The 27,348-nt window shown below is 38.5% G+C and overlaps 3 long non-coding RNA genes across 3 annotated transcripts in view; 1 reads left to right on the forward strand and 2 right to left on the reverse strand.

Moving 5' to 3' along the window:
- Positions 1-3,755, reverse strand: part of LOC139362341 (uncharacterized) — a 31,156-nt gene extending 27,401 nt beyond the window's left edge. The window contains exon 1 of the long non-coding RNA XR_011621087.1: positions 3,562-3,755. This is a non-coding gene — a long non-coding RNA (uncharacterized lncRNA). The remainder of the gene's footprint in view (positions 1-3,561) is intronic.
- Positions 3,756-3,939: 184 nt separating this feature from the next.
- LOC105486246 (uncharacterized) overlaps positions 3,940-27,348 on the forward strand; it is a 72,052-nt gene continuing 48,643 nt past the window's right edge. The window contains exon 1 of the long non-coding RNA XR_011621089.1: positions 3,940-4,084. This is a non-coding gene — a long non-coding RNA (uncharacterized lncRNA). The remainder of the gene's footprint in view (positions 4,085-27,348) is intronic.
- On the reverse strand, positions 17,594-25,839 carry LOC139362342 (uncharacterized). The gene is made up of 2 exons (XR_011621088.1): positions 22,703-25,839; positions 17,594-22,606 (listed from the first exon to the last, which is right to left on the reverse strand). It is a non-coding gene; the product is annotated as an uncharacterized lncRNA (long non-coding RNA).

The raw sequence follows: 27,348 nt of genomic DNA on the forward strand, positions 1-27,348 counted from the left end.
GTCTGTTTTTTTCACTTCTTATAAAGCACCTTCCTAGCCTATGAGCATTTACCAGTCCCTAGGATCCACTGGGATTAACATTTGTAAACTGCAAATACACAAAAAGCCAAGGGCCAAGGATTTCCAAATAGGCATAAATATGTTTTCCTTGCAATGGTAAAATGAGGTAATACAAATCATCATTAAGGAGAATGGAGAACTCTCATTTTCAATACATACTGCAATTAAATTAAGTTTCTCTACAAACTCAATTGGTCTGAGTTTAGAATCTAAAATGTATAAGAAAGTAGATTTCTGATGATGACAGGAGGACCTCACTTTTCATATTGGATGGTTATGTGTGACTCAATGTTAAATATTAAAATACTAAAAAAATTAATGTATTTAGCTCCCTTTTTGAAAGGGCTAGGGCTTCTAACTTCTAAAGCGACTTTTACATTATGTTTGTAGATTTAGTTTTAAGAACATTATAGCATAAACAAGTAACACATTGCCAGAATGTTTTTCAATATGGAGTATAATTTTTATTGATTTGTACTTATTTACTATAATGATAACTAACCTCACATAATTTTAAAAGAAGATAAACTTTAAAATGTAAAATGAATGGATTTCTGTTTTCTCAACTGTCTCCATAAATTACATCCAATATAAAAATATCTCATTATTATAAGTATATAGAACATTTTTTAAATCCAGTGTTCCTTTTCTTTGTCATAAAGTGAGTTTTCACAGTATTTCACTTAAAAGAAAATTTGTCCATCTCCACTGTGTAATCCTTAGCCCTAATATATTTCAGTCATGGTTTTCCCTTTGTGGCTCTGATATTTATACTCTAATTCACAGCACAAAAATATGCGAAATGACACTATCAGTGCAACAAACAATATGCATCTCAATATTTTGGAATATAACTTCATAGAAACCTTGATACATTGTATTTCACAAAAGCCTATGGTTAACTCAGTCTGTTATAAGACTGTGGGACTATAAAATATTTTAGGTGATATAATGAGGAAAGAAGATAGATTTCATGTGGAATACACTATTACCAGGGATGCATCAGTTACCTGCTCTCTTTCTGCATTCCTAGGTAAAAATCAAGATCAAAACCATCAATGCAGTAGCACAAGAATTCAGACTGCATTTTTTTTTGAGAAGGGTTTTAGGGAAAAGTTTGGGAAATGCAGTCTGAAGAACATCTAGCCCATAGACATATAAACAAATAGTAGTAAATAGTTGGAGCAGACAGAATTGACAATTTATATTCTAAACATGTCTCATGTACTGGAAAACTAAAGCTTTCTTTAACCTCTGAGTCCTTGTCATGGTTTCTCAGTGATTAGAAAAGGAGAAAAGCCACTGCTTTCAGTAAAAGACCTGAGGAAGCTTTTAAAAACATAGGTTTTTAAAAACATAAATGGAATTAAATTGTTAGAAAACAATTATATTTTATAAGGATCATTAAATTGTGAACCTAGATGGATCTTTACTTATCTTTGTGTCTTCAGACCCTAACAGTATCCGTCATTAGGTAGAAATTTACTAAATATGTATTGAATGAATTATTTCTAAAATAAAATAATACCATAATTTTTGAAAATGTAGCTTCTTTTGTATTTTTAGATTTGGCATTAATTCAATGATAGTAACTCAAATTTTACTTTATTTTCAAAGGCCAGATCTATATCATTAAACATTAACATTTAACATGTAATCAAAACAATATAATTAGTCATACTTGTAGCAATATTATTAATTGCATTAATTCCATATTAATTTTTGCTTAAAAACATTTTCCTGGCTAAAACCAAGAGTATGAAACATATCAAATAGGATGCAAATCTAAGTGAACTGTTGAGGTTGTCATAAATAGCTAGTAATAGAAATGTATAGCAGACATGTGACTAGGCCTGAACATCTGTCACTTAAGTGGTTAACCAGCATAAGTATCTTTATTCAACTGAGTCTGGAGTTTATTGCATTTATAACCAGATACTTGGAAACTAGCTATTATTGCTGCGATTGTTGTTGAACTTTTAATGAATTACACGCTGCATCAATTTTAGTGGACAGTAATTTCTTCTCTAAAAGTACAAATGTGTGAAAATTAAAACAAAATGGAAATGCTGACAGATGTTCAGCTAAAGTATCACTACCTTGGACTTATTCCATATTGTGTTCTCAAGCCCTGCTTTTCTCCTCAGATAGTTTAAGAAAACCTCTAAACAACTCTTGAAAGGACAGTACATCTTCACTGAGATCTCTCATGAATTCTGTACATTTTAATTCTCAAATTATGTTAAATGTCTAGATCCACTCTAGGATTACTAAATATATAGAGCTAAGTAATACAATTTACTAAAACGAATTGCTCCCTCTAGTGAAGTCACAATATTATTTCATTTCCTGGCACTCCTGTACTGAGTAATTTAATAAGTGATATAAATGATGATGACTATTACGTTGATGATAGTGGTCTGGCCTACTTTTGTGATATTAAATGTTAATGTTTTCTGTGCTTGAAGACAGGAAAGTTAACAATGATTGATTACAGCTGCTTACTGGATATTTTGGAACATTACATTTAAAAACCCTGTGTTGAAAAAATAATTTATTTCTAAAACTCTTGAGATTATTTCTGAAACACAATTGGTACTATGTGATGTTGAGGGCTATGACAAAGTTGACATTAGCAGAGTAAAGAGGAGAATTAATGCAATTGTCCTAATAATTAGAAGTGTTCTGGGGGAAGTAAGTTTAACTGGAAATCTAATATTAGCTATAATGCCTGTCTTTGCTCTGGTTACCATATACCTAAGAAAAATTAGACATTATCAATCTTATTCCTCTTTACTAGTCAGAAATATTGTGCAACTAATCATCAGATGTAAAATATTTGAAATTACTGGAATTGTATTTAAACTGCTGTTACAACACCAGAATATAAATCAAAATAGTGGGGCTGCTGTAAAAGGACAAATATTATTTAATTCTCAATTTGTTAATGCAGATCTGGCCTTAATTCATTTTACATCACAGGAAAGAGAAATTAAAATGGAAAAGTTACCAGGTGATTCCATTTATACAACTGATTAACTTAAATGTGACAATAATAATAGAGATGAACAAAACAAAATCAGTGAGGAGATCCACTTTTCCTTACAAGTAGGACTGCATTTTCTGGGGGAATTTGAATTACCCGGATAATTATTTCTGTACTCCACCACTTTGCCTGAATAGGCAAAGCATTTTTACAATAATGATTACATTCAACATAGCAGATGGCCCGGGTTACCAGTCCCATCAAGTTACTGTTTTCCTGTATCAATAATAATAGAGTAATTCCACCAAATTTTATGTAGTTTTCACCTTCCAAGTGCTTAGCAAATATTAATTCATTATTGTAGCATTCCTATGAAGAGGTAAGAATTTTTAATAAAAAAATAAAATCTAGATTACTTGAAAGCACATGTGTAAGAGAAGCAGAGAAGCTCTAAAAAAATAAATGATTATATAAGGATATGAAATAAGGCAATATTATTTTATGGTTCATTCTACCTCCAAGTAATTTGAAGAGAAGCTCTTGGGAGTAACAGGCTCATCAAGGTTTAAAAATACTTCGTCTACAGTCTCATCTTTCAAGTGAAGGAACAATTAGCAGTATTTCCACGGAGACGTGATCAAGTCCCAGGCCAAGAATAACCGTCGCCCCAGGCACCCAGCCCAGCCCTTCCTGGGGTTCACTGGACCCCGCCAACAGCAGAAGCCTCCTGTCCCGCACGCTGGGCACGCGCATGAGGCTCCATGTGGCCGCCCCGCAAGTTCCTCCAGGCAGAAGCCTCGGTCGGCGATTCCCACTTCGATGCTGGTCAGGACTTCCGGTCTCCTCTACATCTTCCGGGAGGCCTCCTCCTTTCCCTCCAAGGCCAAGCGCGCCATTTATTTTGAGAAGCCTGAGGCTTCGTCCTCGTCCTTGGAGCCTTTCCGTGCACATCTGTTGCTCCTGCATCCTAGGTGAAACCGCGTTCTGACCTGCAGGATGCACCAGCCCAAAGCTGGATGCACAGGATCCTGAGAACAGGTGGGTCGGGAGTGCTGGTGGGCCAGGCTGCGGCGTCCCGGGTCGGGCCTCGCCTGCGCTGCGCTCCCAAGCGGGGCCCCAGAGGAACGGGCGGAGAGGGTGATCCTCTGAGGCTCCTGAGGACCGGAAAGGGTGTCCACACCAGGGGAAGGCAGGCTAGAGTTTCCGCCTTTTACTAGTCCACACTTTCTCCAAAAGTCTGGTTAAAAGTCACGGGAACGGCCGGGCGCGGTGGCTCACGCCTGTAATCCCAGCACTTTGGGAGGCCGAGGCGGGCGGATCATGAGGTCAGGAGATCGAGACCATCCTGGCTAACACGGTGAAACCCGTTCTCTACTAAAAATACAAAAAATTAGCCAGGCGTGGTGGCGGGCCCCTGTAGTCCCAGTTACTTGGGAGGCTGAGGCAGGAGAATCCCTTGAACCCAGGAGACGGAGGTTGCAGTGAGCTGAGATCGGGCCACCGCACTCCAGCCTGGCGACAGGGAGACACTCCGTCAAAAAACAAAACAAAACAAAAAAAAAGTCCAGGGAAGTGGTTGGTGGTAGGTGAAATTCCTTGGTCTCTCTGGTGGGGTGACTTCTATCCACTCTGAGTCGCCAGTTTGTGTCCCAGCTTTCAGCAATTTTCCCCCGGCTCCCTGGTATTGTCCGTTGTGAAAATCTGAAAAGAAAAAAAAAAAAAAGAACGCTTGGGTGTTCCTAAAACTTTCTGATTGTTTCTGTGGATAGTGGACAGCTGCCATGATAGGCAATCCTCACACCATATCACGGCGTGTTGAGTTTATCCCAAGATAACAGCGTCTTTGTAACAATAACTGATGAGGAAGTACATTTTATTTATTCATTTATTTTTAATTTCATAAGTGATGTGAAACCAAGGGTTTGGATAATAGAGTTCAGAGGAAGGAGTAACGCAGGTGTGTAAAACGAGACATTTAGCATATTCAGTGTTGGAGAAAGGCACTCCTTTTGGAAAGATGAAGTTCAGGGAAATTCATTGTTTCTCAGGTACTTCTGTTTTCCTTAGGATATTTCTAGTTTTGATCACTCCTCATTTAAGGATATAGAAAAGGCTAAGTGAGAACTGGACTTCAGTTCATCAAATCTGTCTTCATTTAGGCTTCAGTCAATCCTTTGTTCCTTGAAATAAAATCCTCCCCCACCACATCCCACCCCACCATGATATTATAATAGTCTAGCTAAACTACGTATAAAAAAGAATAAAATAGAATATAAGTATTAAGGACACTCAAAGCCGGATGAAATTATTCATACTTGCTAAAGTTGATGAGCTAATTTGGCTCTGAGCTTGCTTAGAGCAAGTAGTAAAAGAAATAGAAGGCATTTTGGTTTCTGCAAGGCTACTTTGTAAAATCTTTAATCTGCCACTAGAGGCTGCTCTTAATTCTTAATATGTCAGGACTAATCCAGTAAGAAGTTTTTTTTCCTCACAGTCAGTAAGGAACTGGAGATTTCTTTGGAAGTTGCATTCCTTTGCTTTTATTTGATGTCTTTTTCCCGCAAACTGTTCTTTTTCCTACCCTCTCTCCCTCCCTTCCTCCCTCCCTCCCTCCCTCCCTCCCTCCCTCCCTCCCTTCCTTCCTTCCTTCCTTCCTTCCTTCCTTCCTTCCTTCCTTCCTTCCTTCCTTCCTTCGTGGGGGAGGCAGAATGGTGCTATGTCACTTCTGTTTGATTTTGGCTTGCATCCAAATAGAAAATAAAGACACTCTTAGTTTTGGCTTATACTTTTGTATTTCAGCACAGCATATAGGCTTACGGTGTTTTTGGTTGCTGTTACTAAATTTTTCTTTTTGCAGTTTGAAAGAAAACCCATCTTTTATTAAGGCACAGTTTATGACCAAAATGCATTGTCTCCATCGCTTTTCTTATTAACCATTATAGTGAATTAAATGGTTGTTCTCTTTCCCATTCCCTTTTTAATAAAATAAGGAATATTCAAAAAGGACTTTCTAAATAGGCAAGATATAATTAGATCTCAAATAAGCAAATACAGGATGAGTACAAGGTGAAGTTTTATGAAAAGTTCCAATAGTGTCTAGAGGCTTTATTTCTTATCAAAGGCATATTGCATTAAAAAGTATTTGAATTTCTGACAAGTGATGCCCACCCCTTAAGTGTCAGATGGCAAAGTATTAATCTGCAACATGAGACTTCAAATAAACGTTCAGCCTTCTACATAATATACAAGACCTGCTGTGATGGTTTATACTGAGTGTCAATTTGATTGGACTGAAAAATGCAAAGTATTGATCCTGGGTGTGTCTGTGAGGATGTTTAACATTTGAGACAGTGGGCTGGGAAAGGCAGACCCACCCTTAATCTGGGTGGGCACCATCTAATCAGCTGCCAGCACTTCCAGAATATAAACCAGGCAGAAAAATGTGAAAAGGCTAGACTGGCTTTACCTCCTAGCCTTACATCTTTCTCCCATGCTGGATGCTTCCTGCCCTGGAACATTGGACTCCAGGTTCTTCAACTTTGGAACTCCGACTGGCTTCCTTGGTCTATTGTGAGACCTTGTGATCATGTGAGTTAATACTACTTAATAAACTCTCATCTATGCACCTGGCCCAGATATCTCCCCCCCCTCTTTTTTTTACTGTATTTTTTGGGAGGAAGTCACTCTGCACAGTCTGCTTTTAAGGAATGGGGAGCTATGCCTCACTTCCTTGAGGCAGAAGCAACTACATCACTTATTTGGACTTCTGCATAGGAGATTGTGTCTCCAATTTATTAATTTATACGTTTATTTATATCAATATGGACTCATGGATATTTATTTTATACTTTGGGTTATAATTCAATACTATGTTATTTATTTTCTTGCTCCAATTGCTCCAGCTTTGGCCACTGGGAGCTCTTTCAGTTGACTTCTGTGTCCCTCTGACATACTCCAGTCATGAAGTTTTATTTTGCTTCGTTTGGTTTTTGAGCACTTCCTTGCTTTCTGACGCTATAAGATGCTACCAGCTCATCTTGTATATTTCCTGCCCCAGTCCTAGAATGAGTCATTTCTCCAAGGAGCCCTGGTTTCTTTTATGGGAGAATGGTGCTAAATGTGCTCCATACTACTGTGTCATTGCTTCTAGTGTTTGTCAACTGACAGAGCAAGGAAAAACATTTGTATATACTGACCCCTATATATACGCATATCTATAAATATCTCTACATGTGACCATTTGTCTCTACATTAAGCTAAGTTTATACTGATGCCTTAAACTCTAATCCATTACCACATGGCTCATTCTAGCCTCCTTTCCTTGCTTGTCTGTAACCTCCCACTCCAGTAATGTGAAACCAGGCTCCCGCCATCCTCTGTCTATTTGCATGATTGTTCAATTCCACCATATGTGTATAGCAGTATCAGAATTGTTAACCAATATTCCCATGGGAAATAACAGTCAACTAAAGTACAGTGCTTATGTACAGTTTCATTTGCCCTCAATCTTACAAATTTCATTCATTTTCATAGTTACAGAGGTCAACACTTTTCCCCCAACCCCTTTAAATGAGGTTGTAAATGTACTTGTAATACAGTTAGAGTTTTGGTTACTTTTTGTATTTCATCTAGGAGCCCCCTAAGCCCCTAAATGAATTTTTTTTTATTTGCACATGTTAAGGTTTATTCCTGTGCAGTAAATTCTCTAGGTTTTGACAAATGCCTAATGCCATGTATCCACCATCACAATATCATCCAGTAGTTTAATTGCCCTGAAATACCCCCTGTGCTTCACCTATTTACTTCTCCCCTGGCCTCAAGCCCCTGGCAGCCACTGATCATTTTACCATCTCTATAGTTTTGCTTTCCAGAATTGTATATAGTTGGAATCATATATCTTGTACCCTTTCAAACTGGCTTCTTTCACTTAGTAATAGTCATTGAAGATTCATTAATGCTTTTTTGTAAGTTGATAGCTCCTTTCTTTTTATTGAGGAATAATATTCCATTTTGTAGATTTATCATAGTTTGTTTTTCCATTCACTTATTGAAGGGCATTTTTGTTGCTTTCAACTTTTGGCTATTATGCATAAATCTGCTATAGACATTCATATGCAGGTTTTCTTGTGGACATAAACTTTCAAATAAGCTAGGTAAATGGGTAGGAGTGCAATTACTGGATCATATAGTAAGATTATGTTTAGCTTTGTTAGAAACATTGTCATCCAAAAAGTACCATTTTGTATTCCCAGCACCAATGAATAAGTTCCTGGCCGGGCGTGGTGGCTCACACCTGTAATCCTACCACTTTGGGAGGCCAAGGCAGGCGGATCACAAGGTCAGGAGTTCGAGACCAGCCTGGCCAATATGGTGAAACCTCGTCTCTACTAAAAATACAAAAATCAGCTGGGGATGGTGGCACGCGCCTGTAGTCCCAGCTACTTGGGAAGCTGAGACAGGAGAATTGCTTGAAACTGGGAGGCAGAGGTTGCAGTGAGCTGAGATTGCATCATTGCACTCCGGCCTGGGTGACAGAGCAAGACTCTGTCTCACAAAAAAAAAAAAAAAAAAAAGTTTCTTTCTATTGCTCCACATCAACTGGTATTGCTAGTTTTTTAATTTTAGCCATTAACAGGTTTGTAGTGATATGTTACTTTTCAGTTTCCTAATGACAAATAATGGTGAGTATATTTTCTTATGTTAATTTACCATCTACATATTTTAATCAGTAAACTGTCGTTCAGATCATCATTGGTAAACCATTTGTTCAGGCTTTTTTTTACTTTAATACATCAAAAGTTTACTTCTTACATTTTTATTTTTTATTTATTTTTATTTTTATTTTTTTGAGACAGGGTCTCACTCTGTTGCTCAGGCTGGAGTGCAGTGGTGCAATCAGGGCTTACTGCAGCCTTGACCTCCTGGGCTCAAGTGATCCTCCCACGCAGCCTCCCAAACTTCTAGGAAGATGTTTACTTCTTACTCATGTTAAATGTTCATTGAGGTATGGCGGAGGGCTCTTTTTCATACATAATTGTTCTTCTTAAACTAGGTCAATGCAGCCACTATCTAGAACTTTGACAGTTGCTGTGCCAGAAGGAAAACAGAACATATGGAAGTTCTGTTTGCTCTGGAAGCTTTTGCTTAAGAATGGCACATGATACTTACCCCTACATTTCAGTGATCAAACCAAGTGCAATGGCCATATCTGATTATTGCTGTGGGAAGATGCAGTTCTACCATTGGCCCAAAAAAGAGAAAACTTGTAAACAATCAAAACCTTGTGAACAATCCTAGTGAATACTAGATACAGAACATGGATATAGATGTAGAGGTAGATGAAAATGTAGTTATATTTTTCATTGTGATAAAATATACACATCTTTTGCCCATTTAAAAATTGGACTTCCAACACTTTGGGAGGCCAAGGTGGGCGGATCACAAGGTCAGGAGTTCAAGAGCCACATGGCCAACAGAGTGAAATCCCATCTCTACTAAAAGACAAAAATGAGCCGGGCATGGTGGCAGGTGCCTGTAATCCCAGCTACTCTGGAGGCCGATGCAGGAGAATTGCTTGAAACCGGAGGTGGAGGCTGCGGTGAGCCGAGATCATGCCACTGCACTCCAGCCTGGGCAACAGAGCGAGACTCCATCTCAAAAAACCAAAATAAAACAAAAAAAGAATACTATGTGTGTTTTTTATACAAGACCTTTATCAGATATGTCTTACAAATATTTTCTGAACAGTATCTTTCACAGAGCAGAAGTTTTTAATTGTAATAAGTTCAACTTACCAGTTTTTTTTTATGGATTGTGCTTTTGGTGTTGTATATAAAAATTATCACCAAACCCAAGGCTTTCTATATTTTCTTCTAGAAGTTTTATAGCTTTGCATTTTACATTTTGGCTTATGATCCATTTTGAGTTAATTTTTGTGAATATTTACATCTGTGTCTGCATTCAGTTTTTTTGCATATGATTTCCAATTGTTCCTGCACCATCTGCTGCAAAGATGACATTCTCTCCATTTGAATTGCCTTTGCTCCTTTGTCTAATATCAGTTGGTTATCTTTGTAGCTTGTTTCTGGGCTCTCTGCTGTGTGTGTGTGTTTTTTTAATCTATGTTTCTTCTTTCACCAATATCATGCTGTCTTGATGACTGTATTTTTATAGTAATTTTTAAAGTCAGACCATGGCCGGGTGCGGTGGCTCACGCCTGTAATCCCAGCACTTTGGGAGGCCGACATGGGCAGATCACGAGGTCAGGAGATCGAGACCATCCTAGCTAACAGGGCAAAACTCTGTCTCTACTAAAAATACAAAAAATTAGCCGGGCGTGGTGGGGGGCACCTGCAGTCCCAGCTACTTGGGAGGCTGAGGCAGGAGAGTGGTGTGAACTCGGGAGGCAGAGCTTGCAGGGAGCTGAGATCATACCATTGCACTCCAACCTGGGCAACAGAGGGAGGCTCCATCTCATTTAAAAAAAAAAAAAAAGTCAGAACGTGTGAGACTTCCAACTTTTTTCTTCTACTTTAGTATTGCGTTGGCTATTCTAGGTATTTTACCTTACATGTAATATTTGCATTCATTATTGGTAGGTACTACAAGGCTTGCTGGGATTTTGATTGGGATTATGTTAAATCTATAGATCAGGTTAGGAAGAACTGACATCTTAACCATGTGGAATCTTCCAATCCATGAACATGGAATCTCTCTTCATTTATTTAGATTTTTAAAAATTTCTTTCACAAGTGTTTTGTAGTTTCAGTTATAGAATTTTTATTGTGTACCAGGTATTATATAGATAAAAGGATCACAAAGGTGTAACTAGAGTGCTGCCCTTAAGAAGCTGACAACTTAATAAGTGGAAATGAATAGTGGTGAGATATGATACGTGTTACAGATTTGTGGGAAGAAAAGGTTGGAGTAGATAGTTCTATAGGGAGAGAAAGAAAGCACCATCATAGAAATGACCTAAGTATTTGCTAAATGATAACATTTGTAGGAGACCCTCTGGGCAGGAACAGTGTTTGGTCAGTTCACTTTTGGAACTTAGGGTGCAATGGCTTGGCAATGAGGACTGAGGCTGAAGGGGTGCAGATCCCAGTAGATTGTGAGTGTCAAGTTGAGTACTTTGAAGTCTATTGTTAAGACAGGGTGAAAGGACTGTGCAAGCTGGTGAACGGCATGCCAAGATTTTCATTAAGAAAGGCTACTTTGCTAGTAGTATAGAAAGGTTATTGTAATAGGTTACATGAGAATTGGTAAGAACCAAGGTAGTCAATGTGGGGATAGAAAAAAAGGCTTATATTTGAGAGATATTTCAGAAGTTAAATTGATAGATGGATAGGATTTAGTGACTAATTAATTGGATATAGTAGAATTGTGATTCAGAAGTTTCTGGAAAAGTGATTATGCCACTGGCCAGAATCAGAAATACAGGAAGATTAGATTAGTGGGGGTTGTGGACAACAAGTTTCATTTTGGACTGAAACTTGACAAAGTTTGGGGTGCTTGGGGGTTATCCAGTGAAAGGTTTTCATTTAGCTTTTGGAGGTACAGGTCTCTTTAGTGCTACCTCATCAGAGAGGACTTCCTAACAACCCTATCTAAAATAGCATTCATCCCTCTATCCCCTTAATTTTGCCTTGTTTTGGGGTATAATATAGCTCATCATGATCTGATATTATATATTTATTAGATTTTACTTCTCCCCCTTTATGTCCATGTGAACAAGGACATTGTCTATTTTGCCTACTGTGTGGAATAATGTGTAACTCACATAAGCACTCAATAAATATGTATTAGGTTAATAAATGAATATATATGCCTAGGTAAGACATAGGCAAGATATTGGCCTTCAAATACAAGTTTTAGAGGCATCCCTATACAGATGCCAGTTAAAAGCATGCAGCCATGAAGCCCTAGGGATAGCATGTGGTATAAAAACAGAAGGAGCACAATAGCCATATGCAGAAGATTGAAGCTGCACCCCTTCCTTACAATGTATACAAAAATCAACTCAAGATGGATTAAAGACTTACATGTAAAACCCAAAACTATAAAATCCCTGGAAGACAACCTAGGCAATACCACCCTGGACATAGGAATGGGCAAAGATTTCATGACAAAGACATCAGAAGCAATCACAACAAAAGCAAAAATGGACAAATGGAATCTAATTAAACTTAAGAGCTTCTGCAGAGCAAAAGAAACTATCAACAGAGTAGACAGACAACCTACAGAATGGGAGAAAATTTTGGCAAACTATGCATCTGACGAAGGTCAAATATGCAGCATCTATAAGGAACTTAAACAAATTTACAAGAGAAAAACAACCCCATTAAAAAGTGGGCAAAGGACACGAACACACTTTTCTCAAGAGAAGACATACATGAGGCCAACAGGCATATGAAAAAAAAGCTCAATATCACTGATCATTAGGAAAACACGAACCAAAACCACAATGAGATACTATCTCACACCAGTCAAAACGGCTATTACTAAAAAGTCAAAAAATAACAGATGCTGGTGAGGTTTTAGATAAAAGGAAGCACTTATAAACTGTTGCTGGAAGTATAAATTGGTTCAACCATCATGAAAAGCGGTGTGGTGATTCCTCAAAGAGTTAAAAGCAGAACTACCATTTGACCCAGCAATCCCATTACTGGATATACCCAGAGGAATGTAAATCATTCTACCATAAAAGCACATGCACTCATAAGTTTATTGCAGCACTGTTCACAACAGCAAAGACATGGAATCAACCTAAATGCTCATCAATGACAGACTGGATAAAGAAAATGTGGTACATATACATCATGGAATAGTATGCACCCATAAAAAAGAATGAGATCATGTCTTTTGCAGTAACATAGATGGAGCTGGAGGCTATCATCCTTAGCCAACTAACACAGGAACAGAAAACCAGTTACCACATGTTATCACTTATAAGTGGGAGCTAAATAAGAGCTTATGAACACAAAGATGGAAACAACAGATACTGGGTCTATTTGATGGGAGGGACAAGGGAGAGGAGCAGAAAAGGTAACTATTGGGTACTGAGCTTAATACCTGGTGATGTATTAATATGTGCAACAAACCCTTATGACACGTGTTTATGTAACAAACCTTCACATGTATCCCTAAACCTAAAATAAATTTTTTAAAGCAGAAACTAAAAAAAAAGGAGTATAGAACCATAGAAAGCATTAACTTTTAAGGGGCAGGTGGAGGAAAAGAATCTAGAAAAAGAGAATGAGAAAGAGTGGTCCAAGATGTACGAGAAAGAGTCCTAAGGATGCCAGGGGAGTAAAATTTCAAGGAGGGTGTTAAGAGTTGAATTGTGCACTCCAGAATTCAAGTACTGAAGTTGTAACCCTCAATACCTCAGGATGTTACCTTATTTGGAGGTGGAGTCTTTTTAGGTGCAGTCAAGTTAAAGTGAGATCATTAGGGTAGACTCTAATTCAGTATGACTGATATCCTTAGACAAAGGGAAAATGTGGCTACAGAGATGCACATACAGAGAGAATGCCATGTGAACATGAAGACGGCCATCTACAAGCAAGGAGACGCGCCTGAAACAGATCTTTCCCTCACAGTCCTCAGAAGAAACCAACCCTCCCCACACTTCGATTTTGGACTTCAAGCCTCCAGAACTGTAAGACAATACATTTCTCTTGTTTAAGCCACTTGGTTGTCATACTTTGTTACAGCAGCCCTAACAAACTAATAAGAGGGAGTGGTCAGTCATCTTGCTTATTTTATTTTACTTTTTTTGAGAGAAAGTCTTGCTCTGTCAAGCAGGCTGGAGTGCAGTGGTGTGATCTTGGCTCACTGCAGCCTTGACCTCCTGGACTCAAGCCATCCTCTCATCTCAGTCTCCCAAATAGCTGGAACCACAGGCACGCACCACCATACCTGGCTATTTTTTAAAATTTTTGCAGAGATAACGTCTTGCTATGTTGCCCAGGTTTTCTCAAATTCCTGGGTTCAGGCGATCCTCCCACCTTGGCCTCCCAAAGTGCTAGGCTTACAGGCATGACCCACTATGTATCTGGCCCATCTTACTAATAATTGTTCTGGTTAGATAATAAATGAAAAAAAAAAACACCTCTTGAGTTGGTGACTAGTAGGTCAGTGATACTTTAGCAAGAACCATTTCAGATGCGGAAATCCTATTTTGGCAGATCAAGGAGTGCATAGTAGCAGACCAAATACAGACCATTCATAGGTTTTACTTTAAATAAACTTGATGACACATGGACATGGAAGGGAAGGTGGTTTGTTGAGGCTGTCATCACTTCAGACTTCTTGCTTAATTGTATTGATTCTCTGGCTACTTCTGTCCATCTTGCTTTTTTAAAAAAAATATTAAATTAGTCTTTCTCCTTTTATTTTTTTTTAATATAGGTTCTTGCTTTGTCGCCCAGGCTCGAGGAGTACAGTGGTATGATCGTGGCTCACTGCAACATCTACCTCCTGGGTGTAAGTGATCCTCCTGCCTCGGCCTCACAAGTACCTGGGACTAGAGGCATGCATCACCATGCCTGGCCAACTTAAAAAATTTTTTTTTGTAGAGGCAGGGTATTGCTGTGTTGCCCAAGCTTGTCTTAAACTCTTGGCCTCAAGCGATCCTCCTGCCTCAGCATCCCAAAGTGCTGGAATTACAGGTTTGAGCCACTGTGACTGACTTATTCCTTCTAATTTTTTATTTTCGGCATTTTATTTCTCTGTTCCAGAATTTTTAGTGGTTCTTTGATTGCCTGTAGGATAAAGGCCTTGGGTTAGCTTTCAAGACTTCACATATTCTGGGTCCTACTATGCCAATTCAGATTTACCTTTCTGCCCTACTATGTCAATTCAGATTTACCTTGTCCCTTACTCTCTCTTCCATATATCAAATTTATGAAAAACTCCAGCCTCCTTTTCCTTCTTTGTGTTTCCCTCTAGCTATATGTTACTGTCCTTCAAGGTGAAGTTTAAGCTCTACCTCCATTAGGACTTTGTCTCTTCTAACTAGTAATTAAGACTACCTTCGGTTATTAAAATGTCAGTTGAAAGCTAACAATTTAGTTTTATTTACAAATATACATTTACAGATATATCTACAGAGGCAAAAAGTGGAAAATTGGGACTATTTCTGAATAATAGTAGTCAAGCAATCCTGCCTTTACCTAAAAATCCTACATAGGCCATTAGTTAACTGACGTAGCTAAGCAAGTAAAACTTTGTGCTGCACTAGAAGGAACTCCATATTGATAGTGGGTTTCAGTGCATCCATAATTTATATGCCTCCTTTTCCTCCAGCTGAATTTTCAGCCAACCAAGAGATAAATAAGGAGTTATTACAGATTAAAACTAGATTGGAGGACATAGCTTAGGGGTATGGTAATAACAATGAACCCAAAGAATTAGGTAGACTCGCCACTCTGTCACAGCCGTTCTGGGAACCGTCATCCTCACTTCCCCTATCCCATAGGGAGCCTTTATTGCTAAGTTTCCTTCATTGCTGAAAGCATATTAGAACACATGTTTTTTTGGAACAGGTAGAAGATCCCTGGAAGAAAAAATAAAGGGTAGTTTGACCCATTTATGCTTGATTCCTGCTCCTAAAAAGGAGGGAATGAGTGAGGAGCAGAGAAAGGCCAGTAGTTGTGCTCTGTTTAGAGGTGCCTCCCCTTTAGAGGACACATTAGGAGTTAGCAATAAGTTCACACCTAACAGTCAGGAAAGATTTCTTCCTGAGGAGTTTTCTAGGGACTCATAGCACTTGGATCAGTATTCTGAAAAACTTCAAGAAAGAATCCTTCCCCTCCACTGTCTCTAAAATAGCCTAAAGATTAACCTAACTCTTGAGTTTACTTTGTGGATACCCATACGTTTGAATTCATAGTTATAGTTTCTAGTTGTTGGTTTGAAAAACACTGGCAGTTAACAAAACAAGGCACAACTAAAATAATGGCCCTATGTGTGAGGTACCACTTGAAATCAAAGCATCCGCATCAGATCTTGTCACACTTAAATCTTCTTCCTTATTGCCTCAAAATAAAGAACCTCTTCCTCTCAATGTAAACATGAAAAAAAAATAATAATCCATGTGAGAAAATTTAAACATGGCAGTCAGAACCAGGATTTAAAGTGGATTCCTGGGCACAATTACTTGACGCATGAATTTGGTGAATGACAAAGATTAGATCTCAATTGAAACCCGGGACTCTTTGCTTCATAAATCAAGCCCACCTGCTCTAAATGTTATAGATCTTCTGTTGCTCTGTTCTACTCTCATTTTGTGACTGTGCATTTGACTTAAGGGTTTAAGCTAAATTTTGAAACTTTATGTACAGTCATTGATTAACCTTAGCTGGATCCAGAGCATAGTTTATTACTTTCTGTTTAAGAGGAAAAAAAAAAAAAGCACAGTCTTTTACTTACCCCGAATTATAGATCTCTTAGTTTACCAGGCATTCAAGTTTTTTATTGATACATGTTACATATTTATGGGGTACATGTAATATTTTGTTACATGCATAGAATGTGTAATGATCAAGTCAGGGTATTTGGGGTGTCCATCATCTTGAATATTTATCATTTATCATGTGTTGGAACATTTCAAGTTCTCTCTTTTAGCTATTTTGAAATACACACTACATTGTTGCTAACTATAGTCACCCCAGTCTGCTACTGAGCATTAGAACTTATACTTTCTATCTATCTGTATGTTTGTACCCATTGACCAACCTCTCTTCCCTCCCCTACTCCACTCTCACCCACATACCCTTCCCAGTCTCTGGTATCTATCATTCTACTCTCTACCTCAATGAGTGAGCACAGGTGAAATTTACATTTCTGTACCTGGCTTATTTCTCTGCTTAATGTAATGACCTCTAGTTCCATCTATGTTGTTTAAAATAAAAGGATCCATTCTTTTTTATGGTTAAATAATACTCCATTGTGTATATATACCACATTTTTTAAATCTATTCTTCTATTGATGGACACTTAGGTTGATTCCATATCTTTGCTATTGTGAATAGTGCTGCAATAAATATGCAAGTGCAGGTATCCCTTTGATATACTGATTCATTTTCCTTTGAATAAATGCCCAGTAGCGGGACTGCTGGATCGTATGTTAGTTCTATTTTTAGTTTTTTGAGTAATCTCCATACTGTTTTTCATAGTGGCTGTACTAATTTACATTCCTACCAACAGTGTATAAGGGTTCCCTTTTCTCCACATCCTCATCAGCATCTGTTATCGTTTGGCTTTTTAATTATAGACACTCTGAGGTAAGATGATATCTTATTTTGATTTTTGATTTTCATTTCCCTGACGATTCATGATGTTGAGCATTTTTTCATGTACTTATTGACCATTTGTGTGTTTTCTTTTGAGAAATGTCTCTTCATGCTCTTTGCCCACTTTTTAATGGGATTATTTGGTTTTTTACTGTTGGAGTTGCTTGTATATTCTGGATATTCGTCCCCCGTTGGATGAATAGTTTGCAAATATTTTTTTCCATTCACAGGTTGTCTCTTTACCTGGTTGTTCATTTATGAAGGATAACTTTGCTGGGTATTGTATTCTTAGCTGGAAGTTTTTTCTCTCAGCACTTTGAATATATCATCCCATTCTCTTCTGGCCTGTAAGGTTTCTGCTGAGAAATCCTTCATTAGTCTGATGGGGGTTCTTTATAAGTGACTGGATGCTTTTCTCTTCCTCTTTTTAGAATTTTCCCTTTGCCATAACTTTTTGCAGTTGCACTATAATGTCCCACAGAGAAAATCTGTTTGAATTGTGTCTGTTTGAGGCTCTTTGAGCCTCGTGTATCTGGATGTCTAAATCTCCTGCTAGACCTGAAGAGTTTTCATCTATTATTTCATTAAATGGAGTTTTTAATGCTTTCATTTTCTTTCTGCCTTCCGGGGCACTGAAAATTCAAGTATTCGGTCACTTTATGGTGTCCCGTATGTCACTTGGGCTTTACTCCTCTTCTCCTTCTCCTTCTCCTTCTCCTTCTTCTTCTTCTTCTCCTTCTCCTTCTTCTTCCCTCTTCTTCCTTCTTCTTCCTTCTTCTTTTTCTTCTTCTTCTTTTCTTCTTCCTCCTTTTTGTCTGATTAGATTATTTCAAAATACCTGCCCCCAATTTGTGAGATTCTTTCTTCCTTTTGATCTAGTCTATTGTTGAAGCTCTGGAATGTATTTTGTATTTCATTCCATGAATTCTTCAGTTTCATAATTTCTGTTTGGTTCGTTTTTATGAAATATCTCTCTTTGGTAAATCTCTCATTCATATCCTGAATTGTTTTTCAGTATTCCTGTGTATCTCACTGAGATTTTTTGCTGAGATTTGTTCCTGGCTAATTATTTTTGGGGTGTGTCTTATTTTTTTGCTTTTTCATGTTTCCTGTGTCCATACTTTAATATTTGTGCATCTGATGTAACAGTCACTTATTCTAATTATTTGAATTTGCTTTCCCAGGGAAGGACTTTTTTTTGAAGATGGATCTATGGCATTGATCGGGTAGGGTACTTCGGCTTTGGTTCTGAGTACATGCAGTAGTGTAGTCTCTATATGATTTATTTGGCTGTAAACAATGTCAGTGGTGTCTGTGATTTCCTCAGTGGCTTAAGGTGCAGTTATTAGTGGAGGCAAGTTCTGCTGGGGAGTGGGATGCCAGGTAGGCCAATCTTTGGGTCCCAGTGGTGGCAGCAATGGGTTGAACATGTCTATCTTTGGGTTTCAGAGTGGTGTATGTTGGCACTGGTGTTAGTGGGTCCTGGCAGACCAATTATTGGGCCTCCAAGTGTCTTGCTCAGACACCCGGAATGGCAGCAGTGGGCCAGGCAGGTGGGCAGGTTCTTGAGCCCCTGGGCAGTGGGCATGGTGTGTGTGATATCAGTAGCAGTGGTGAGACAACCCCCTTGGGCCCAAGAGGTCTGCTCTGGTGGTGTTGGTGGCTGTGACAGGCTGGGCAGATTGGTCCCCAGGCCCACAAGTGTCACATGTGGGTGGGTGCCACATGTGTTGGTAGCAGCAGGTTGAGAAAGCCCAAACTTAGACCCTGGGAGGAGTGGTCAGGTGTCAAAAGCAGTGGACTAGGCTGAGCAATCCCCAGGCCCTTGGATGGTATGCTCAAGTACGAGGGTGGGGGACTGATCCAGGCTGGGAAGTACTGCATTCAGGCCCCTGTAGTATGTGCAGGTGATGGCCCTTGAAGCAGGGACAGGGTAATCTTGAGGCCTCTGGCTGAATGCTCACGTGGGGGCAACAGTGGCTGTACTGTGGCCGTGTTAATGGGGAGGGCAGAGTGGCATTAAAAGGGAGCAGCCATAGGCAGGTGGCTTGGGATGGGGATGGGGGATATCACAGTGATGGCAGCTGCAGACAGTGGACTTTGTCCTCAGGACACATGAACATGCCCGACCACTCCTTTGCTGGGGTGGCCAGGGTTGCCGATTGTGGCTACTGCCTCAGCTCAGGTGGTAGTCACTGTGGACTGGCAATGTCCGTGGGGCTCCAGGGATGTGGAGATTCATAGGCTGTTGAACCCCAGGACAGGATGCATTCTACTGGGGGCTGGGCTCTCAAAATGGTACCATGCTGCAGCTACTTAAGACTCAGTGGCTGGTGGGATCCAGCATGAGCTCTCTGTCTGGAGCAATGCCTTTTTACAGTCTGCAGGCAGCTCCCTATGTTATTCTCGAAGTCCTCAAGGTTCAAGGGGCTCTCCTGTGCCTAGAATTATAGGGACCTGTAGTGCTGTGGGTCTCTCATTTTCCCTTTCCCCATATTAGGGAACCTCTTCAGCCTCCCAGCTGATCCCAGATGAACAGGCTGCCTTGTTTCTCCCTCCTTACTTGCTTTAGGTGCTTCCCATCACTTCTCTGTTGAATTCCAGTGTTCTCTCTTAGATGATCTATCGGAAGGGTGACTATCTACTCATTTTGGTTTCTCTCCATGAAGAAGGCGAGCAGCAAATGCATCCGGTCTGCCATCTTGAAGCCCCTCCTCAGTTTACCAGGCAGTTTGTCTAAATTTTTATAACTTTCTTCTTGATAAACTTCAAGTTTGAACTTTTCTGAAAAATTAGAGAGCATGTATTCTCTTCACAATCATGTTGTGCATAAATCTCTCACTAAAAGCATACATTCATTTGAGCTTTTAAAGATCCTTAGACTTAGACCTTTAACTCTTTGGATAAGAACCAGTTATATCACTCAGGCATAATCATTGTTATAATTTTGACATAAATCCTTTCAATTATAATACATGTTCAATTTATCTGGTGTTAATTGCAAACATGTATTGATTAAAGTTATAGATTTTATGTTACTTTAATAAGAGTTGTTTTATTCTTATTTTTCTCCAGGGGGAGATGGCTGAGGAGGAAGCGCAGCAATGTTTTCTTAAAACTTTTTATAGACTAAAACAACTGGGGCCATGTTCTGCATCCTGTAATTTTAGGGAACTTAATAATTTTGCCTGTGTGTTAGAGTACATGCATGCAAAATTATTGACGTAAGAAAACCTTACCTTTGCACAATGGTTCTATTTTGCACAATGGAGTGGATTTTATTGAGATAGCTACCGCTCAGCTTTCATAAGAATATGTCAACATTTCCTCAGTTCGTCTGACTGCAAAAGCAGCAATAGAGAACATCTATACTCAAACTCACTTGTTTTCATGAAACTTACCAAAATTCAACTGAGTATTTTAGGGAGATTTTCTGAAGAATATAGATCATTTAATTTGTCAGATATTCTAAAATCTAATTTTAGACTTAGCCAGTTATCAATTAAGTCTGTATTTAGACACTATTATTTTGACTTTCTATAGAAAGCCTTGAGAACTGACTACTGAATTTAGAAAGGTGACATCAGCAAGCACAGTGTTAGTGGAAGAGTGGGGATGAAAGTCTGATTAGAATGGGCACAAGAAAGACATTTTAGATGATCAGAAACAACTATTGAGACTAAATTTTTTGAGAGAGAGTCTTGCTCCGTTGACCAGGCTGGAGTGCAGTGGCGTGATCTCGGCTCACTGAAGTCTCTGCCTCCCAGGTGCAAGCTATTCTCCTGCCTCAGCCTCCTGAGTAGCTGGGATTACAGGCACGTGCCACCAGGCCCGGCTAATTTTTGTATTTTTAGTATAGACAAGGTTTCACCATGTTGGTCAGGCTGGTCTCGAACTCCTGACCTCGTGATCTGCCCACCTCATCCTCCCAAAGTGCTGGGATTACAGGCGTGAGCCACCACATCTGGCCAGATCATGTTCTTTTAATTAGACAAGTATGTACATTTCAGAAAAGGCTGAGGATTTAAGAATACAGAATGAGGCTTTGCAGTTGACATTCTTTTTCCTTCTTGTAGAAAAGTAACACACTATAAACTTTGTAAAAATTTGTGCTTGTCATAAAAATTAAACATTTCCTTAGGCATTGAAAAATACATAATTTAATACAACACATGATTAAGTTAACCAACTAATATCTTTTAAGCCATGTGTTTTATCCCGCTTCATTTTGTTTTTATTTTTTCTTTATGTAGTTTAGCTGCTTTCCCCAGTACTAGTCTCGGTTTACAGGTGAAAGGGGAGAGTTTTTATTTGTATTTCACATGGACCTAGAATTTCAACAACTGATTGCCTTTATTTTAATGATAATGCATATAACATTGGTCTCAGTTACTAGGACTACTGTTTAATGTTTCTATTTCTAAATTTTCAAATGAAAAAAATAAAATGCCTATCATTTTTCCCTTTGGGAAGTAAATTATTGGAAAAGAAATGAGATTCCTTCCATTCACATGCTGATATATGGCGATAATTGTGACAATTTTATTATCTTCAAGTATTCCCTCACTTGCATCTTTTCTTCCATCTTTGCTTCAGTTTCCCTCCCTTCCTCTTTTCTGCTCCTTCCTTCTATCTTTCCTTCCATCCTTCCTTCCTTCCTTCCTTCTTTTTTTCCAATAATATTTACTGGTTTCTTTTGTTAGTCTTAACAGTTTATTTTCCATAACTTTCTTCCCTAGCTTGTAAATTTTTCTTGGGCTGATGTAAAGAAATATTGCATTGGGGGACTCTTTTCATTGAAACTCAGAGAGGCTCCATTTAAACCAGCTTACACCTTGATATTTATAGGCTCATTTATTTCAAAGATCTAGGGGGATGTCTATATACAGGCAGCTATTAAATACATTTAGGGTCCCAAGTAATGTCAGGTTCTCTGTATCCTTCCTCTCTTATCTCAGCATTTTTCTGCTTGGTTTCTCTCCATGTAGTAGTAAAATGACCAGCAACAGCTCCAGGAATTTCCTAGATTAGCAACCCAAGCAGAAAGAGAAACTTTTCGCCCTAATAGTTATGTAGCATAACCCTGAATAAATACATTAATTTACTCTATTCAGATCAAGTGAATACACCTGAACTTACTACTGCAATTGGAGGATGGGATATTATGGTGGGAAGTAGGGAAAAATGAAGCTCTGTGATTTTCAATTCTACCAGATCACATGGAGTCCTGATGATGAAGAATCCAGTAAATGGGTTTTATCTTTGAATAAAAATACAAAGATTTTTCAGAATTAATGATGCAAATTCTTAAACCTGAAAGTAGAAGCAATTTTAAGGAGACAAACTTCATTAGCACCTTGACAGAAGGAAAATTATCACTATCTGTTGCAGGTACTATAAGACTTCTTCCTCAGCCAGTGCCACTCTGTGATTTATTTTAGTGAAGTGCCTAGGAGGAAAAATAAGTTTTTAAACAGTAGCTTTATTGAAAGATAAATATGGTATATTCATATACTGTAAAGTTTACCCTGTTTAAGTATACAGTTCAGTGAGTTTTGGTATATTTACAGAGTTGTGCAGCCATCACTATTATCTAATTTTAGAACATTTTTATCACCTCAAATAAAAGCTTTAGCAGTCTCTCCCCATATTCCAAACCCCTGACACCCACCAATCTATTTTCTGTCGCTATAGATTTGGCTATTCAGGACAGTTCATATAAATAGAATCATATAATATGTGATCTTTTGTGAATAGCTTCTTTCATTTAGCATATTTTTAAGGTTCATCCTTTGTAACATATGTGTCATTACGTTCTTCTTTATGGCTGAATAATATTCCATTTTATGGCTATACCATCTTTGGTTTACCTATTCTTATGCTATACCATCTTTGGTTTACCTATTCATCAGTTGATGGACATTTCGATTATTTCCATTTCTGCTTTTCCGTTATTTGAATAATCCTTTTGTAAACATTTATGTATATGTTTTTGTGTGGACATGGGCTTTGCTTTTCTTGGGTACATTCTTAGGAGCAGAATTGCTATATCATTTGGTAACTCTATATTTAACATTTGAGGAAATAGGGAAGTCAATCTTGATGGTTTTATCGATGGTGCATTCAAATAGGTCTATGTGTCCTAACAGAAAAGAAAAACACATTGTTCCATCTCTTTTCCCTTCACCACAGGAAATAATCTGTTCCAAATGCTACATGTAATCATTTCTCTAATACTCCCAAAATTATCAAGGCTGAAGTAGACTCTCTGAGAGTCAGTCCAGTCCACCAGTCTGTGCCAAGTGAAAGACCCTGCTTGCAGTTTTTTGTATGCTAAAGGCAATGGGCAGGAAAGGAACACAGAGTTAAATGAAAGTATAAATCAAAATAAAATCTGCAGTTCCATTTTTTATAATTCAGGTGCTAGTGCAAGGACTCCTCAAGGTATTCCAAGTAGAAATGGATTATTTCAGGAGATTAAGCAATTACGTGCCATTAAAAGGTCTTGAGGAATAGAAATTAGAGGGTACATGCCAGCCTTTTGGTTTAAAGGTGGCATATCTCCACCTTTCTGATCCAGACATTAAAAACTGCTAAGATCACCCAGAAATTAGGACTTTATGAGAATATATTTGAGCTTACCTGTACCACAGAGTTTTAGTAAATAGATAGTGACATAGAGTTCAGAGGCTGCCAATTCATGTCTACCCTCAACATTGTTTTCCACTGCACTGTCATGGAAAGAAGAATAACCTCTTCTCTCATTTCCTTCCAAATCTCATACAACTGCACATCATCAGTGGAACTTAAATCATGTGGAAGCCTGGGGAGTGCAGTCTTTAGCATCCCAGCCCTGCAGTTAAGGAGGACAGGATATAGAAGGTGGGAGAAATGGTGGCCCAGGGCCAGTAGACATATCTAGCAGATCTTTACATCTAAATTGCCATTTACAATCTAAATTGCCATTAGATCATAGACATTTTATTTATGTACATGGCAAAAGTTAATATTTGAGGACTTTCTAGCGGAATATCAGGCAAAAATATTGTCAACTGCTGAAGTTAGTCATTATTCTTGTTCCATTTGTCTCATCCTATCCCATTACTCTCTTAACTTAGTTTTTCTTTCCAATTGTTTTCTAAATCTGCTTAGTAATGTAGGACAACCGGTACCTAAAATAGGGTTTATTATATAACAGAAACTTTATAAATATTAGTTATTTGAATGGATGAATGAATGAGTACTTTATTCAGTTGTAATGACTAGCTTCATATGTCAACTTGACTGGGCCACAGAGGGCCCATATTAAACATTATATCTAGGTCTATCTGTAAGGAAGTTTCCAGATGAGATCAGCATTTGAGCCAGGGGACTCATGAAAGTAGATTGTACTCACCAATATGGGTGGGCATCATCCAACATCCAATCTTTTGGGGGCCAGAATAGAACAGAAGATGGAGGAAGGAGGAATTTCCCCATCCCTGCCCCCCTTTTTTTCTATCTAACTGCTTGACTTGGGAGAGCTCATCTCATCTTTTCCTGCCTTTGTAAATGGGATTTACACCATTGGCTTCTCTGGTTCTCAGGCCTTCAGACTTAGGGATCTCCAGCTTGTGGATGGCAGATTGTGGGACTTCTCAGTCTCGATGATCACATGAACCAATTCCTCATAATAAAATTCTTTTTTATGTCATACATCTTCTTTTATATGTAAATAAAATAAATCTCCATTACACATATAAATTATATATAGATATAGCTCCTATTGGTTCTATTTCTCTGGAGAACCCTGACTGATGCTAGCATTTTCTTTATTATTGCTCCTTTCCCCAGCCATTTTTGGTCTCTTGATTTCTGCAACCTTAGGTAGGACTACGTTAAGTCAGCAGCATTCTCTTACCATTAAGGGTGCCTAAATAATGTCTACAGCTTCTATTCACAAGTTTAGGGTTAGGTGGTGATTCTTAACTGAAGCTATTTGGCCCCCCAGAGGACATTTGGCAATGTCTAAAGACATTTTTGGTTAGAGGAGGTGTTACTGGCAACTAGAGAATAAAGATCAAGGATGGCGCTAAACACTTTACCGCACACAGAATAGCCCTAAAAAATTGTCAGGCCCCAAAAGTGAATTGTGTTGAGGTTGAGAAACTCTGGGTTAGAGTATGGAAGAATAAGAAAGAAAAGAAATTTGGGAGTCTGAGACAGGAGGATTGCTTGAGGTCAGGAGTTTGAAACCAGCCTGAGCAACATAGTGAGACCCTGTCTCTACAAAAAATTAGCCTGGGCTGGTGGCTCATGCCTGTGGTCTCAGCAACTTGGGAGGCTGAGGCAGGAGGGTCACTTAGGCCCAGGAGATCAAGACTGTGGTGAGCCATGATCTTTCTACTGCACTCCAGCCTGGGCGACAGTGCAAGATTCTATCAAAAAGAAAAAAGAGAGAGAGGAGAGAGAGAGAGAGAGAAGGAAGGAAGGAAGAAAGGAAGGGAGGAAGGAAGGAAGGAAGGAAGGAAGGAAGGAAGGAAGGAAGGAAGGAAGGAAGGAAGGAAGGAAGGAAGGAAGGAAGGAAGGAAGGAATTGAATGCAAAAGGAGGGAAGGAGTAAAGATGATATCCAGCAGGGGTCAACAAACTTTCTGTAATGGGCCAGATGGTGAATATTTTAGACTTTGTGGGCCATAAAATCTATTGCAATTACTCAGCACTGCTGTTGTGGCAGGAAAAGCAGCCACAATCAATACATAAATGAATGTATGTGCTGTGTTCCAATAAAACTTTATTTAAGTATACTGACATTTATTTAAATTTTATATAATTTTTACATCATGAACTATTATTTTCCTTTTGATTTTTTTCAACCTTCTAAAAATGTAACACTATGTTTAGCTTTCAGGCCTTATAAAAACAGGCAGGCAAATGGTCACTAGACCCTGAAATAGAGGAAGGAGGAGGAGAAAGAACAGGAAATAAATGACTATGGTAAAGGAGTATATTAGTTTGGGGTTTATATTAGGCTAGATTATGCTGAAGTAACAGACAACCTTAAAATCTCAGTGATTTACAATAACAAAAGGGTATTTCTCATTCACAGCACATGTGTACTCTGTGCTGGCTAAGTTCTATTCCATGTTGTTTTCATCCTGGAATTTGGGCTCATAGTGCGGCCTCTATCTGGAATACTGCTGCATCTAGGAGCAGAAGAAACACGGAGAACATGGCTAACCAAGTGCTGGCTCTGGACGTTTCTGCCTGAAATTGACATACATCATTTTCACTCTGTTTCACTGGCCAAAGGAAGTCACATACCATGCTAGACTACAATGGGGTAGGATATAGAATCCTCTTCCAGATCAGGGCAATTACTATTCATGAACAATAACACAGGCCAACACATTGCCTACCTTAATGCATTCAGTTGCTTAGGTTTGGTTATTCCTGAACCAAAGTTTATTTTATTCTTCAAACTAGTGTCTTAAGTAGGGACGGGGAGATATAATAGTAACAATAAAAAGAGCTAATGCTTATTGAGTGATTGTTATTTCCTATACATATGTCCTTTACATGCATTTTTGTATTTAATCCTCACAACTACCATTAAGGTGGCTACTATTTTGATCCTTACTTTATAGATGAAACAGCAATGGAGAGGTTAAAAGCACTCAACTACCAAGTAGTTGATATTCCAACCCAGGTCACTCTGATTTCAAAAGCATATTTTTACTCTAACACAGATTAAAATGTAGATTAGACTGATAAACTGCCTGAGTTCAAATACTGGCTGGTGCCAAATACAACTTTTATAGCCTTGTGCAAGTTCTATAACTTCTCCATCTCAGTTTCTCCACTCTAAAATAAGAACAATAACAATATCTACTTAAAGGGGGTTTTGTAAAAATTAATGTATATGGAGCGCTGCGCTAGTGTTTATAACAATGTTTGGCAAAAAAAAAAAAAAAAAAGTTTGATGATGATGATTACCTAACCATATTTTAGAAAGCTCCACTGG

The sequence above is a fragment of the Macaca nemestrina genome, chromosome 3 (genome assembly GCF_043159975.1).
Source record: "Macaca nemestrina isolate mMacNem1 chromosome 3, mMacNem.hap1, whole genome shotgun sequence".
In the NCBI taxonomy this organism is placed as follows: domain Eukaryota; kingdom Metazoa; phylum Chordata; class Mammalia; order Primates; family Cercopithecidae; genus Macaca; species Macaca nemestrina.